General features: G+C 39.4%; 1 pseudogene; it reads left to right on the top strand.

The window, feature by feature from the left end:
• The first annotated feature begins 3713 nt into the window (after nt 1-3713).
• Nucleotides 3714-5548, top strand: LOC112587103 (annotated as a pseudogene).
• Nucleotides 5549-6312: the final 764 nt, after the last annotated feature.

Below are 6312 nucleotides of genomic sequence, written 5' to 3'. Positions count from 1 at the left end.
ATTACAAGCAGCAAGGGAAAAACAACAAATAACACACAAGGGAATTCCCATAAGGATAACAGCTGATCTTTCAATAGAAACTCTTCAAGCCAGGAGGGAATGGCAAGACATACTTAAAGTGATGAAAGAAAATAACCTACAGCCTAGATTATTGTACCCAGCAAGGATCTCATTCAAATATGAAGGAGAAACCAAAAGCTTTACAGACAAGCAAAAGATGAGAGAATTCAGCACCACCAAACCAGCTCTCTAACAAATACTAAAGGATATTCTCTAGACAGGAAACACAAAAATGGTGTATAAATTTGAACCCAAAACAATAAAGTAAATGGCAATGGGATCATATTTATCAATAATTATCTTAAACGTAAATGGGTTGAATGCCCCAACCAAAAGACAAAGACTGGCTGAATGGATACAATAACAAGACCCCTACATATGCTGTCTACAAGAGCCCCACCTCAAAACAGGGGACACATACAGACTGAAAGTGAAGGGCTGGAAAAAATTTTCCAAGCAAATACGGACCAAAAGAAAGCAGGAGTAGCAATACTCATATCAGATAAAATAGACTTTAAAACAAAGGCTGTGAAAAGAGACAAAGACGGTCACTACATAATGATCAAAGGATCAACCCAAGAAGATATAACAATTATAAATATATATGCACCCAACACAGGAGCACTGCAATATGTAAGACAAATGCTAACAAGTATGAAAGGAGAAATTAACAATAACACAATAATAGTGGGAGACTTTAATACCCCACTCACACCTTTGGATAGATCAACTAGACAGAAAATTAACAAGGAAACACAAACTTTAAACGATACAATAGACCAGTTAGACCTAATTGATATCTATATAGGTCCTATAAAAGTCCTATCTTATAGGACATTTCATCCCAAAACAATGAATTTCACCTTTTTCTCAAGCGCACATGGAACCTTCTCCAGGATAGATCACATCCTGGGCCATAAATCTAGCCTTGGTAAATTCAAAAAAAAAAAAATTGAAATCATTCCAAGCATCTTTTCTGACCACAATGCAGCAAGATTAGATCTCAATTACAGGAGAAAAACTATTAAAAATTCCAACATATGGAGGCTGAACAACACGCTGCTGAATAACCAACAAATTACAGAAGAAATCAAAAAAGAAATCAAAATTTGCATAGAAACGAATGAAAAATGAAAACACAACAACCCAAAACCTGTGGGACACAGTAAAAGCAGTCCTAAGGGGAAAGTTCATAGCAATACAGGCATACCTCAAGAAACAAGAAAAAAGTCAAATAAATAACCTAACTCTACACCTAAAGCAACTAGAAAAGGAAGAAACAAGCATCCTTTTTGAGACTCTACATTGTTCAGAAACATGCTGTGTGAATCTTGAAATCCGAGTCTCTTGACTAAAGCTGTATTATCTGACTTGGAATGCAAGATAGTTGTAGACTGAAAGCTAGTTGAAAAATACTTTGGTTTTATATGTATACTGTACTCAGTTCAACAATTTCTTTAGTCTAACCCTTGAGTTTTCTGAAAGAAACAGCTGCTTGGAATTCCATGTAAGGAAGTTATCTTAGAGTAGATTTAACCTGAGGTTAGTTAGAGGTATAGTATTAACTAGTCACAGAACTCTCTGCTCAAAGCAGAATTCACAAAGAAGGATCTAGTGTGTAATATTTGAGTCTCTACACAGTTCAGAAGCATGTTGTGAGTGAATTTTGAAACTCGATCCTCTTGGTTAAAGCTGTGTTTTCTGCCTCAGAAAAGTATTTAGTTGTAGGCTGAATTCTAGTGGAAAAACACTGGTTACTTTTGTTGTGTTCAGTTTAACAACTTCTTTAGTCTAACTGTTGAATTTTCTGAAAGAAACAGATTGCTTGGAAACTTTTGTTAGGATGTTATTGCAGCATAAGTTTTCACCTAACCAGGTCAGTTATAGGTATTGTACTAACTAATCACAGAACTCTCTGGTCACACAGTGTTCATGAAGAAGGTTCCAGTACATCCTGTTAGAGTCTCTACATTGTTCAGAAATATGCTGTGTATGAAACATGAAATCTGAGGCTCTTTGCTAAAGTTGTATTATCTACCTTGAAAAGCCAGTTAGTAGTAGACAGAAAGCCAGTTGAAAAACACTTTGGTTACTTTTTTGCATTCAGTTCAACATCCTTATTCTAATCCTTGAGTTTTCTGAAACAAACAGGCTGCTTGGAAATCCTTGTTTGAAGGTTATCGCCGAGGACATTTTCACCTAATGGCGAAATACATCTCTTGGATAAAGGTGTATTTTCTGCCTCAGAAAGCTAGTTAGTTGTAGACAGAAAGCTAGTTGCAAAGCACTTTAGTTACATTTGTTGTATTCAACTTAGCAACTTTCTTAAGCTAACCTGTGAGTTTTCTAAAAGAAACAAGCTGTTTCTAACTCGTTGGATTAGGAGGTCATCTCAGTACATTTTCACATAACCAGGTTAGTACTAACTATTCACAGAACTCTTTGCTCAAGGCAGTGTTCACAGATAAGGATCTAGTTGCCCTGTGTGAGTCTCTACATTCTTCAGAAACATGCTGTATTTGAATCTTGAAATTCTAGCCTCTGGCTAAAGCTCTATTATCTGCCTCAGAAAGCTAGTTAGTTGTAGACTGATAGCTAGTTTAAAAATACTTTGGGGACTTTTGTTGTATTCAGTTCTAAAATGTCCTTAGTCTAACAGTTGAATTTTCTGAAAGAAACAGGCTGTTTGGAACTCCTTATTAGCAGATCATCTCAACATTCATTTTCACCTAAACAAGTCAGTTATAGGTATAGTATCAACTAGTCACAAAAGCCCTCTATTTAAACCCATGAAGAAGAATCCAGTGCATCCAGTTTGAGTCCCTACACTGTTCAAAAACATGCTGTTGTGAATTTTAAAATCCCAACCTCTTGGCTAAAACTGTATTTTCTGACTTGGTAAAATATTTAGTTGTAGACTGAAAGCTAGTGGAAAATCACTTTGGTTACTTTTGTTGTATTCAATTCAGCAACTTCCTTAGTCTTAACTTGAGTTAAAAAAAAAAAAAAAAAAAAAAGACAGGCTGCTTGGAACTACTTGTTAGGAGTCCATCTCAGAGTACATTTCCCCTACCATGTTAGTTATCAGTTCAGTTCAGTTCAGTCGCTCAGTCGTGTCCGACTCTTTGCAATCCCATGAATTGCAGAACGCCAGGCCTCCCTGTCCACCATGAACTCCTGGAGTTCACCCAGACTCACGTCCATCGAGTCAGTGATGCCATCCAGCCATCTTATCCTCCGTCGTCCCCTTCTTCTCCTGCCCCCAATCCCTCCCAGCATCAGAGTCTTTTCCAATGAGTCAATGTGGGGAGCTGCCCGTGAGAATGGGGTCCTTTGTCCGAAGGACACAGCTCTGGGAGCTGCCTCAGTCCTTGAGGGTTTGCTTGCAAACATAGCTCTCTGTCCCACCACCCCAGAGATTAGGCACTTATTTACTGCAGGCACCTGGAGTCCTGTGCAAACTTCTCACACACAGAGAAATGTTATCTGGTGTAAGAAATAATAACAGGGTGCCATTCCCATGCTCTCAAGATTTCTTGTGACTGTTTGTAAGATGTGTAGATCAAACAAAGAGAATGTTAACTGTCTTGTCTTTCTCACGCTCTTCTGTATAAATATGAGATGCTGAATAAAGTTGGTGTCAGACTGCGTCCCTTCGTGGAGACGTGTCTGAACCTCTCTACCCCATCTTTGTTGTAGATTTCTCTTGCTTTAGTTTCTTTTCTCAGCCCCGCTGTGCACGTTCTCGGGACCTGATCGACTTTGCCGGCTGGCACCAGCAGGTGGCACCCGAAACAGGGACTCAGGAATCAGAGCGCGACGAAGGCCACTGCCCACCAAGATTGAGGTAAGAAACAAGGAATTTCTAATTAATTAAAGTAAAGGGCAGGGAGTCTTATTGTCGAGAGTAATAAATCATGGGACAAGGCAATAGCCGCCAGTTATTTGTACATATGTTGAAAACTATGTTAAAAGGTAGGGGAATTCATGTAAATAAGTTACAGCTAGAGAAGTTTTTACTTTTTATAGAAGAGGTTTGTCCCTGGTTTCCAGAGGAAGGAACAGTTAGTCTGGAAACTTGGAAAAAAGTAGGAAAACAATTGCAGACATATTATTCCTTACATGGTCCCAATCGTGTTCCTGTGGATGCTTTTTCTTTGTGGACTCTCATAAGAGACTGTCTGGATCCTGAACATGAGGGACATAAAATTCAAACGGCTCTCAGGGATTCCACAGGACCCGAAGTTGCAGAGCCTTCCACCCCTCCGCCTGAGCCACTTTATGCTGTGCCTGAGGGAACAGCTTGTAAGGCTGGAGGGAGTGATGATGTGTTAAGCTCTGATGAACAGGAAGAGTTAAATGAACAAGCGGCTAAGTACCATAGAGAGGATATGCCTTGGGAAATGATGGTTAACATGTAATCCCCCTCAGGAAAAGGGGAATTAAAGCATTCAGGGCTTTCTGAAGAACAGCTGGAGAATTTAATTCAGAAGATTGTTATAGCAGTAAAGAAGGATGCACAGGGAGACTCCCACTCCAGTCAGCCTGTGCCTCCAGCATGTCCTCCCTCGGTTCTTGCTGGACTGATCCACCTCCGCCTTTTGTAGAACCGCGAGAGCTTATATCTATCCCTGCTTCTTTGCCCAGTGAAAACATAAAAATTAGAAGTGAGATATTATTATCTCCTCTTCAACAAGCGATTAAGCGAGCTAATGAAGAAGGAGAACATATTCCCGGGTTTTCAGGAATCTATCCAGTGTTTGAAAATGCTCAACAGCAGAGGTATTATCAACTGCTGCCCTTTAAGCAACTAAAAGAGTTAAAAATGGCTTGTGCACAATACGGCCCAACTGCGCCGTTTACTCAGGCTATTATAGAGGCTTTAGGAAATCAAAATCTGCCACCTAATGATTGGAAACAGGTTGCTCGGGCTTGTTTATCTGGAGGAGATTATTTACTATGGAAATCTGAATTTGCTGAGCAGTGTGGGATCACAGCTGATATCAATCGGTGACAGGGACTGAACACCACTTATGAAATGATGGTGGGAGAGGGAGATTATCGAGACACTAATAGTCAACTTAATTATTTGCCTGGAGCCTACCCTCAGATTAGTGCTGCGGCTTTATGAGCATGGAAAAAGCTTCCAAATTCTGATAAAAAGACTGAAGATTTATCTAAAATTCTCCAGGGGCCAGATGAACCATATCAGGATTTTGTCGCCCGCCTGCTTGAGGTAATTGGTAAAGTGATAGGGGATGAGCAGGCAGGAATGGTGTTGGCTAAACAGCTTGCTTATGAAAATGCCAATTCAGCTTGTCAAGCTGCCTTGAGACCTTACAGAAAAAAGGGAGGCTTATCCAATTATGTACAGATTTGTGCCGATATCAGCCCTTCGTACGTTCAAGGCATAACTTTGGCCACAGCATTACAAAGAAAGACAGTCAAAGAAGTACTATATCAGCAACAAAAGCGAGATAAGGGATAAAATTTTACAATTTGCTCACTATCACCAATTTCTCTTCCCAAAAATCGTTGTTTCTCAGCCCCTTGCTGACACCCTAACTGTATTTACTGATGGCTCTTCTAATGGAATAGCTAGTTTGATTATACTGGACAATACTGCCGCCTGGTGTACTAATTATAAGTCTGCTCAAGAAGTAGAACTATTTGCTGTTTTTCAGGCTCTATTACATATTTCTGCTCCATTTAATTTATATTCAGACAGTCAATATATCATAAAAGCCTTAAACACTATTGAGACTGTTCCATTTATTGGTACTCTGAATTCTACTATCCAAACTCTTTTTCGTGATATACAACATTTAATTTGTTCCAGAGTTAATAAATGCTATTTTGGTCATATTCGTGCTCACTCTGGACTTCCTGGACCTTTAGCACGAGGCAATGCTTTGGCTGACGAAGCTACACGTATGATATTTCCTTCATTGGAACAAATGGAAAAACCTTCTCACAGCTTACACCATCAAAACAGCAATAGCTTGAGACTTCAATTTGGCATTACTCGAGAAGCTGCCAGACAGATTGTTAAGCAATGTCAAACATGTCCTCAATTTTTTAGCGTCCCCCTTTATGGAGTTAATCCCCAAAAATTGTTGCCAAATGACATATGGTAAATGGATGTTACCCATATTCCTGAATTTGGTAAACAAAAATTTGTTCACTTTACTATTGACACCTTCTCTGGCTTTTTACATGCCTCTCTACAATCCGGAGAAGCTAGCAAACATT

The sequence above is a fragment of the Bubalus bubalis genome, chromosome 9 (assembly GCF_019923935.1).
Source record: "Bubalus bubalis isolate 160015118507 breed Murrah chromosome 9, NDDB_SH_1, whole genome shotgun sequence".
Classification (NCBI taxonomy): domain Eukaryota; kingdom Metazoa; phylum Chordata; class Mammalia; order Artiodactyla; family Bovidae; genus Bubalus; species Bubalus bubalis.
The sequence above is the reverse complement of the archived record's forward strand: the minus strand, read 5'-3'. Positions and strand labels throughout refer to the sequence as shown.